Source organism: Corvus brachyrhynchos, unplaced genomic scaffold (genome assembly GCF_000691975.1).
Source record: "Corvus brachyrhynchos isolate BGI_N302 unplaced genomic scaffold, ASM69197v1 scaffold449, whole genome shotgun sequence".
Classification (NCBI taxonomy): Eukaryota; Metazoa; Chordata; class Aves; order Passeriformes; family Corvidae; genus Corvus; species Corvus brachyrhynchos.
The window spans coordinates 53,606-64,170 of record NW_008240049.1 but is presented as its reverse complement, the minus strand read 5'-3'; the positions used below and the strand labels follow the sequence as shown (position 1 = coordinate 64,170).

The following is a 10,565-nucleotide window of genomic DNA, read 5'->3' as shown; positions in this document are numbered from 1 at the left end:
GAATTTTCTCCTTTTGAGAGAAGGATGAGCTATTTTGATAGCATTATCCCCAAAGACATGTCATGTTTTAAAAAATCTGGCTGCAGAGTCAGAACATCATAAATGGAGTTTATTTAGGTATCTTCGAGCAGGATGTGTTTTCCTATGCCTGTTAGCACAATACAGAGGATTAACCCAATTACAGCTCCTCTCATCTTTTTGCCCACAGGCAAGGGCAATGAGAGAACCTATGAAAGATTAGTTAATATGTAAAAATCCAGAGTGTCTTCTTTTTCAGTTCCACCCGGGTCTAGAGTGTCTGTATCAAATTTATATCTGGAAGATGATATTGTGAACCTTATCTCTGCAAATTACAATAAAATTCACATATAAACCTACAATATTCTGGTCCTGTTCTTGCTCCGTGGTGACCCCAGGCTGAGTTAGCTAGAGGACTAGTGCAAGAAACTTTCTATGAGCTTTTCATGAAATTTATAGGCAGAGAAAATTGTCTTGACTAGATAAAGAGGTAGAGATCAATCTAAGAGCTGGGATTATGACACCACTGAAGGCAAAAAGACAGAGGGAAAAAAAATATTTGGCAAACAGAGAAAATAGGGAAGATATATAAATAAACAATGCAGATGGTTCTGTATCCTGCACAGAGGCAGGGAAGAGTTCATTAAATGGAATGAGGCATTTGCCCATCTGTGCATGGATTAAATGGTCTGGAAAGCAAGAATTCAGATCAGATGTTCAGCTGCTGAGAGAAATTTTTGTCCACTGCTCCCTTCATGATAGGGAAAGTTTCTGTTTGGACATAGGCTTTTCACCACTGGTGTTTCCTCCCCCTGTAGCAGTACCACCAGTGGTTTGCTAAGGACTAGGCTTTGGCAGATTGCAGAGTTTGCTTTGGGATATGACTTGGAAAGAAAGTGAAATTGTCACTCATGGCAAGTTCCACTAATACCACACAAGTGTTTTTCCTTTTTTGGCCCCTGGGCTTTTAGAGAAGGGAAGGTGAGGAGGAACACAATAAAATCCATTTGAACTCTGCCTATAAATAGAAGATTACAGATTGTTGTTGACTAACTCATCCCTTGAATAATCTCAGAAGTGTTACGACAGGTCAAACCAGCAACATGCTCTGTATCACACCATATCTTATTAAGGATTAATGTGCTTTCAGAGAAAAGTTCACAAAAGCCTCCTTTCATCCTTAGATTTGCTTCCTAACCAGCTTTAATCAGATGAACTTTCATAACAAGTGCCCTTAGTAGTTATACATTTTCCCAAACAACATTGAGTCATTTGGCCTAATGCAGTGTTTCCCTTGGTGTATGAAAAAAAGGAAGCTTGCCACAGCAAAAACAGAATTTTACTTAGGAATTCAGACCAGAGCCTTGTTCTGTGAAAGTGAAAAGAGGGTCTAGGTAGCAGCAGATGAAAATGTCCCATGTTTAAGCACCCATTTATTTGGTGCTTTTAGCATAGAGTAGATTTAAAAAATCTAGTTGTGGCATAGCTAGGTCTTAAGGAACAAGCTGTAAATGTACATGTGACCCTGCAGGATAAATACAAAACAACAACAGGAGTTTTTACCTAGCATTCAGCCCAGGATTCCTGTGACCCACAAATGGGCATGATTAAGGCACCAACACATATTCAGTGTGACCCATTAAAGGTTGATTTCATCAGCCTCCTGTCTGAGCAGAGCACAGAGCCACTTGGAGCAGGCAGAGCCCTCCCAGACTCTGTGTGCCACGAGATGCAGCTACGAGAGTATTGCTCTGGAAATGATGGAGAGTTACCAATTTTATGCGAATCCAGTGAAGGTAACACTTTTTAAATCTAATTTAAAGAACCAAGATGTCTAATCCAGGTGGAGAATGTTCAGTGTCCAGCCAGATGCCTCTGTGCCAAGAGATGCCTCAGCAACACTGTTGGGTTTAACTCCTTTTTTTACCTGCTGCATGACAGACGTGGTGTTAGGGAAAGCAGCAGGCAACTCCATGCCTCGGGGAGAGTCATTTCATCTCTTCCCATCTCTGACATGATCCTTAGTGTTGCTCACATCGAATTTCACAGGAGGTGGTTCGACAGAGGATGTGTCATTCCAGATGGATTTGCACACGAGTGACTGAATCTTGTGACCTTGACTGGCATCTTTAGAAACACTGACAATAAATAAGCCCACATGTGTTGCCAGAACGCAGTTTTTTACCCAAGCAAATCCATTTTTGGAGAAGCATGGGCTTTTCACCATCTACTCCTATTATCAACTCCACAGCCTATAGCATGCACAGCAGCCAGAGAACGGAAAAGATGCACTGCACTGTCACCAAAGAACAAAATAACTTCCCTGTGTTTTAAAGTCTTTTGTAAAGTACCAGCTCAAGGTGAGCCACACTGACTGCAGCATCTGACTGACTCAAGTCTTTCCTTTTGTCTCATTCCACTTAACTCCTCTGATTCACTGCAATTTAGATTCTATTAGCAAAAAAAGAAAAAGTGCAGACTCTGAGTCAGCTTTCCTGAACAGAATCAATTCGTCACTGCTGCTTCTCAGGAACCAGGAGGTTTTGATTCTGGAACAAAGCCCTGACCCAGCACCTAGGAAGAGGAAGAGAGTGATCGTCCCACTCATCTTTCCAGTGTGCTTCAAAAAATGGGTTTTTAGATGTATATGTGTACACAGCACACATCCACAAATGTATTCATAGATCAGAAATTAATCTGCCATTAAAGCCAAAAGTAGCAGTTGCAATATAAGAGTGAGAGTACCTGTGTTGCAAAAGTGGGTTCTAAACCATTGTAAATATCATCATAATCAGGTCAGTGGAGTTAAGCTGTCAGCCTTTGACTTGGATGACAGGATCCCCCACCTTGAATTCACAGAATTCCATCAAAAACTTAATTAGACTGCTGTGGGGAGGAGTAGCAATGGATCACAATCTGAATCAATTGAGTCTGAAGTACAAAAATGGAGCTGTGTCTTCTCTGGGGAGAATGGATTTGGCACCAAGGTAAGTTGCAGCTTCTTTTGGAAATACTTCCCAGCCCACATCTGTACAGATACTTTATGTAAGACTACATCTATACCTCTGCAGTCTTTCAGACAGCTGGATCTGTCAGTCTTTGTTCACAATGGACAGCACCATAAACCTCCTTGATGTTGCAAGGAGCCATGGTCATCTGTAATGGTTCAGTGCTGTAATGGTTAATGGTTGGACTCGATCTTAGAGGGCTTTTCTGATGTTATTGTTTATTATTGTCTTAATGTTTCTATTCCTTCCTTCCTTCCTTCCTTCCTTCCTTCCTTCCTTTCCTTCTTTTCCTTCCTCTCCCAAAAATATCTAAGCCCAAACAGAAACAGATCTAATACTGAGAAAGTCTGGTTGTGCTGTGCTGCACAGTCCACAATACACAAATTTTTGTGATGAAAAATGCTCATTTTGGTATTATGGTGTGGTACTTCGGGTGAATAATAAACATCTAGAAGTTCTCAAATATATATTTTAGACATTACTGTAATGATCCATGTTTTCAGTAGCCCCCAAAATGCCAATAGAAATGTCATTTCCTTACAACCCCTTCCAAAACTGTGTTATGAGATTGTATTTGATAGACTAATTCCCCCCTTCTAAGCATTTAAACAGAAATAAAAACTCTTGTTTCCTTGTAGGACCAAAGGGAAAAGGACCACCAACACTTTTTGCCTTCTGGTCGTCTGGAACCAATGCAATTTTTAAATTTTTTTTTCTTTTTTTTCTTCTTTCTCTTTTGTTGAAAACTGTTGGAGTTTTATCACCAGCTTTTAAAGACTAACGTAACAACACAGTAAAGGAAAGATAAAAATGTAGCAGATTAAAAGTAATTAAAAAAAATTAACCCCACAAAAGCCAGAAAGTTCACAGCACAGAAAATGCCTTCACAGTTCTGTTCAGTGTATTTGGAAAAATGTGTTTAAGTTGTTATAGTTTCTATCAAAATTGTGAAGACATCTATATGATAACAGCAGATATTTGACCCAATAATTAGGACTGTGCTGAAAGAGGCATTATAAGCAGCCAAATAGGAAAGTTTTCACAAACTGGGCTCCTAGTGAACTAACCAGGGAAGGCCACATTTGTTTTAATATTCTGCAACTCAGAGCTTCAAACCGTCCTGCCAACAGGAAATGATTCTCTTGAAAAAAAGAAAAAAAAAAGAGTGAATATATTCTAAGTGAATACCTTATATTTCTAATCACTTTATTTTTTAATTATAAAAGGAAAGGAAAATTGATGGCATGGTGACTTTAAAAACCCTAAAGATTTAAAACAGCAGAAAGCATCAATCTGTTTGATTTGTTGACACTGCTGATTAACATGTTTTATTTTAAAGAACAGGTCAAAAAATCCTTTAGTGCCCTAACTTGTGTTTTCCACAAAATCAGTAGGTTTTGTGGTTTAAGATGTTATTGGCTGGAAAACACAAATCTTACGCAGTGCTTTGTGGCATGACTATCTAACAAAAAACCAAACCAAAACAAAACAAAAAAGAACAAGGGAAGCTTCATTTTCCTGTTTGTTAGTTCTGTCCAAGGCACTTTTCTCACCTCTGTCCTACGCTGGAAATAATGACACCTCATTCTGCCTTTGATGAGCAGGGATAAAAGTAAATTGACACAGAGCACGGTCGGTTTCATGGCTCTGACGAGACTCGTTGCATAACGTCAGCAATTTCCTGCAGCTTGTACAACGCAGTGCCACGAGTAAACCTGTTGTTAGCAGTGGGTTTATTCCCCCTTGACAAGGCAGTCCTGCTGACTGGAACCCCTTGGTAGGGCTGTTTACGCCTGTGTGTGCTGAGCAGGGTGTGCTGAGCCGCTGGTTATTCGTGCACCTGACTGCTGCGTTAATCCCGCGGTGAAATCCGTGTCACCCCTGTGTCACCGCCTCCCAAGGAAGCACAGCTCTGGCCTCACCAGCATGTGGAAATGAGGATCTGATGATTGGGAAGCTCCTCTGACCGTCACCAGCAGAGCACCTGGTCAGTGTGTCTGGACAGAAGATCACAGATGGGTTTGAACTTGTGGGGCACAGATTCACAGGAAAACATGATGTTCTGGACAGACTTTCTGGCAAATGCCCTTTTCCCTTTGTGAAACACAGGGATTTTTGACACTGTTGACTCAGAAGGCTGCTTGCTATCACACTGGAAATCCAGGTTTTGTATTTCTTCCCCCACTAAGGACATGTTATCTCTTTTCCTGATTCCTAGACTCCTGATTCCTCCTTTTTCTTCCAAACGCCTGCTCTTTACAAGAGCCAAAGGGAAAGGGAATGGGATCTAATCTTAATCCTGCATGTCCAATTTTTACTTATATTGTGGAAAAGGACTGTGGTTTTGGCAACCGTAAACCATTGTCACAGGAACACAAAGCAGACATTGATTTTAAGGCCTTATGCTCTTCAAAGTGTGGTGGTGTATACCTGGAATAAGTTCACTCAAACAGAACGTTGTTGAGACAAGAGCACTGGCAGCTCAGCAAAAGTTTGCTGCAGGTTAGACCCTAAAACACAGCCAGAAGAATGTTCTCATTACCTCTTGAGCTCTTAAGTAATCCAGAGGATATAGAGATAGAAATACTATTTAATTTCTTTTCTATTTATACTGAGAAATGCTGAGAAGACCAAATGTGCTTTTAAGGTTGGATCAATTTTTTTACAGTTCAAATATTTTAATCTATAAAATTAAACTTGGGACACTTTTCTGCAGGAAAATTTCCTTTCCTAGAAAGGCATTGTTTTTATACTCTCTTTTATACTTCTTAAAGAAGGGCAAGTGGATCAAAGGTTTTACAAATCCAAATATAAAATGAATAATTTTTCAATTAAAACAAATCATCCAGGTTAATCTGAAGTGTTTTGCTCCTTTCTTAATTGACAAACACATTTTGAGATATCCTGTTGCTATGGTCAACTCTAATTCAATCTGAAGGAGAATGCTTTTCCCAGTAACTTGCCAGGCTGATTCATAAAATTCAGAGGCATCCAAAATTCTCTCATTCCTTCTCCCAGAAATCGTCAAAGGCCATCTAGGCCGAGAAGAACTGCATGTAAAAAAGGAGAGAGAGGTGGTGAGAGGATCTTCAGAGGGAGAGTACAATCTGTACCTTGGCAGATTGTGATTGTTGGGTGGTGTTGAAAGGGGTCGCTTTGAAATAAGGCAAATGGGTTTGTCACACCCCCATGGTCGGCATCACCATGGAAATTCAGTGGGGTTAGTGATACTGATTATTCACTTTGAAAGGAATTTATTTGCAGGTTGGGACAGGATGGCTTTCAGTGTCAGTCCTGTCCTTAAAACTCAGAACAAAGCAAAACCCCAGGTTTGCAAACAAGCTGTCTCTGGGCCTTTTTTCAACACGTACTTATACAAAGCAGCATTCCAAGAACATCTAATTTTGATGTGTGGACCATGCTACATTTCTGAGTAAAGCAGGATACCAAGGCTTTCTCAGAAGCACCAGCAGGAGATACAAGGAAAGCAGCATTTGTTACTGTGCAGAAGGTTTTCCACCACGTGGGAGGACCAGCGCTGCCGTTGTCCTCCTGGCAGAAGGTGCGTGCTCGACTGACAGCAGAGCGTATCCAAAATGCAAGCCAACAGAAATGCCACCTTCCTTTGGCACCTGCCTCTGCAGGATGCTGCTGCCACGTGGCCAAACACACACCTGTGTGTGTCCATTCAACCTCCTTTGCTCTCCGGGCAGAGGGTGGGAAGGGAAACCTTGCGTGCCAGGCGGGTAGGAGCAGCCAGCTGCTGGCAGTGCCCCTCAGAAGGGTTTCTCTCACCTGCCTGCCAGGCACCATGGCAACTGCCAGCCACAACCTGCAAACAGCCACCCAGAACACTCCTGTTTGTGCCCCGTTGCCATGGGATGGGAGCTCCTACGTGGTCGGAGGAGAGCTTGTGGCTGCATGCAGCCCCGTGGGCATGTGAGCGCCTGTGACCCTGGCTGGTGGAGACCCACCAAGGACACACACAGCCAGGGGCTGTCCCCACACAGGGTATGGATCCTGCACTGGAAAACGAACCCAGCTTCTGAGGAAACCAACCAAATTTTGTTAACTTAGTCACGCTAATTCAATTTATTACACTAGCAAGGGAACAGCGTGCTCTTCTGGCTGTAAAAAATCTGGGGGTAAGAGGAGCATATTTAGGATTGGTCTTTACCTTCAGGAGCCAGGGACACAGAGCAGGTCCACAGATGGTTTTGGCTGGGAGGTATTTGTGTGGAAGCAGTGGTACCTGTAGGTTCCTGCTCCCTTCTCCACTTGGACAAAACTTCTGAGTCATCTTTGCCTTTGTGCCTCACAAGTTCAGTCACCTGTTGGTAACACCTGAGCACACTGTTGCCTTTCTTAGGGACTGCAGAAACGCACAGGGAGGTGTCACTAGCAGTCAGGTCAAGCATGTTTGCTGCATCAGGCTGAAGAAGAGAGAAAATATTAAAAAAAACCAAAAAACCATAAAAACACCAGGTAAGTATTTTTAAAACCATGGAGCTAATCATCTCTCCTTTGAGACAACGTGTATGGGTTTGGGATTCCTGTTTCTCTCTGTGGTGCTCAGGTGAGTGGCAAAGATTAAACTGTTGAAAGTAGCATATTTTGGGTTTAAGAATGAACCCTGGGAGTGGGTGTTGCAGAAAGCTGTACTCCTCTCTAGACTTCATTAGAAATTCCTGACCTGTGCCTGTCTAAGACTTCTGCATGTACTGGCAATTGCATTGTCAGTAATAAGAACTGCTCATGAGTCTGTGGTTAAATCCAGCACGTCTTCCTGTCCAGGTTAACATTTTAGGCCACAATCAGCTTGGACGTGGGAGCACTGTCTGTTGGATTGCAATGGGTAGATGTAACCTGTTTTTTTTCTTCTTTTTTAAATAAAGCTGAGGTAAATGGACAATGCTTTCCCTCAGGGAAATTTTCTCATCAGCTTGATTCATGGAAAGTTACTCATCTTCCTACCTCAAGGAAAGAATATGCATTTAATTCCTGAGAATAGACTATTACATCACATGAGCAAAGATGGTTTAACAGGAGGCAAAGCTGTGAGAACTTCCAAAGGCAGCAAAGTTTGCTATGAAATGAGATGCTCTTCAGATGAATTTGTGTAACATCTATAGGAAATACTTCACAATTAGTGTATTATAAACATTGTTGTCCCATGAGATGACCTAATACTACTGGCCTTTTCCACCTCATATTTTGCTTGAACTGCAAGTTACAGCAGATGTTCTTGCGTTACTTAACTAATTGTCATCACTTGCTTGATTCATTCCATTATATTATTTGTGGTGTCCCATGAAAGTCTTGTAAAAGTGTGCTTGCACATCATTATTATAGGGTACTGATGTAAATGCCACAAGGTGAATGCTTAATAAATCATTGACCTCTGAGAAATGCATGTAACAAATATGTACTTGGAAGTATATGTACTTGGAAGTATAACATGGATGAAGAATTGCCATATGAGCTTATTTGGTCTGATTATTGACAGAGCAAAGTGGTATGAGAGTAAGGTTTCTGAGCTACAGGACACAAGCAGGTGTAATTATTTTTGTGATCAAAATTCACTGTGACTGAAGCCTTTTGATGTGGCTGAACACTGTTCTCACCTGACACTGCCTGCCCTTGTCTGATCTTAAATATGGATCAGAAAATCTTGCTGAAGGGTTGCCTGGAGTACCAAGACATAATATCGTTTTAATATAAAGTGCAGTTTTGTTGGCTTTCAAGAGCATGATTATATTTCTGAAAAAAAAAATAAGGCTTAAACTGGAATTGGCAGTAAATTTGTTTTCCTCTGCCCCTCTGAAGGTTAGGAAAACTTAAACTGCAACTGTAAAGGCTAAAAGAGTGATTAAGGCGTGGGATTAAGACTAGGAAATTGTTTTCCTTCCATTTTGCATTATGCAGAGCACTTTCCTGGTCTGATGAATGAGAATAAATCTCTCCTGTTCCAGCAACTGCTCTGTGGTTTCTGGGAAGTCATTTAGACACGTGTCCATGGAGGTGAATAAGCAGATCCAACTACAGATCCAGCTCAGTTTGGAGGAGGCTGGATGTTACTGGGGAGGTGGAGACCTGTGCTAGCAGGGTGCTGTGCTTGGCCTGGGAAGCCCTGTGCTCACAGGCTGGGTTTGTTAGATTGAAAATAAAGTCATGGCAACACAGCCACGTGGCACCGCTCCAACACATGGCTCACAGGAGCTCGGGGCTGTCCACACATGTCTGTGTTAGCAAGACCTTGCTTTTCCTGGACTGGGTGCTCGTGGTGAACATCTGTGTTCCAGGTCCACGAGTGACACATTTAGTGCCACAAATTCCAAACCTGATTTTATTAAACTCCTTGTCCAGCTGTGGTCTCACCTTGGAGACGAGAGCCACAAAATCTCCTGGCTCCTCAAGGTCTGCTTGGTGGGGCCAGGACTGCCTCACACTTGAAAACACTGAGTTAGAAATCTCTTTGTCCATCTGACCCGCAAAGCTGGACCAATGGGTGTGTTCAGCACATTCCTGCCCAAACAGTCCCTGCTCAAAACATTGGCTATAACATCTTTTTCATCCAGAGCTTCACTGGTTCATGTATTGGTTAGAAAAATAGACTGTACACCAGATTAAAGACACAGTGGTCAGCTGTAAAGCAGGTTTCCCATCCCTGTTTTATCTCACAGTTTGTCTTTTAGAGCACTTATTGCAATGGGGATGGATATGGAAAGTGGTCGGTCAGGCAATGCAGAACCACCAGGAAAAGCATGACATTGAACACGAGGCTTTCTTAAAATAGCTAGAAGTCAAAAAAAGTCACAATATGATAAAAATAAAAATAATTTTTTTAAAGGAATAAAAATAATTAAAAAAAAAAAAATGGACTAAGCTCTTGACCTGAAGGGAGAAAAGAAATGTGCTTACCTCAAAAGTACCCCTTTAAATTTTCCACAGGAGGGAAGGCCTCTTTCTGTAAAGCAGAGTAATAGGGGTTTAGTTGCGGCTGATGTGGATTCAGGAAATATCCTTCTCTTCTCTGTTTACTCTCAGCCACCTTAAGAAATTTCCAGCACAGTTAATCACCTCTTACCAATCTACACTGCAGTGGGAGAGCAGCCCTTATCTTGGAAGGTAAGACACTAAGCAGAGAAATATGTTCTGCACTATTACGTCAAAACTACCCCTGGGGTTTCTCCCTCCCTGTCAGATGGTAATGACAGCTCCACCTTATCTCACAAGGGTATGGTAAGGAAAGATGCTTGTTCTGTTATCTATGTTATTACTGGATTCATAAAGAAGGAGGGAAAACAGATACCACAGGAAAGGCCATTCTGGTTGCAGATCCTTATGACAGTTTGCAATTTCCTCAAGAAGAACCTATCAGGAAAGGTGGCCTAATATGAACTACAGTCTGAATAAAGAAGAGATTACTTGGGGGTTTTTTTGTCCTTCCCTATCCTGGCCATTTAAATATTCAGTAGTTTAATACAGCAATAGAATCTGAAAAATATATATAAAATCTGTTTGGAGAATATAAGGTTG

At 41.6% G+C, this 10,565-nt stretch overlaps 1 long non-coding RNA gene across 2 annotated transcripts; it reads right to left on the bottom strand.

Moving 5' to 3' along the window:
- Positions 1-6: 6 nt before the first annotated feature.
- Positions 7-10,089, bottom strand: LOC108449181. Of its 2 annotated transcripts, none has more exons than XR_001865319.1 (3): positions 9,948-10,089; positions 7,204-7,459; positions 7-6,076 (listed from the first exon to the last, which is right to left on the bottom strand). It is a non-coding gene; the product is annotated as an uncharacterized LOC108449181 (long non-coding RNA). The 2 variants fall into 2 exon arrangements; XR_001865320.1 differs by having other exon boundaries at positions 7-5,023; positions 9,948-10,088.
- Positions 10,090-10,565: the final 476 nt, after the last annotated feature.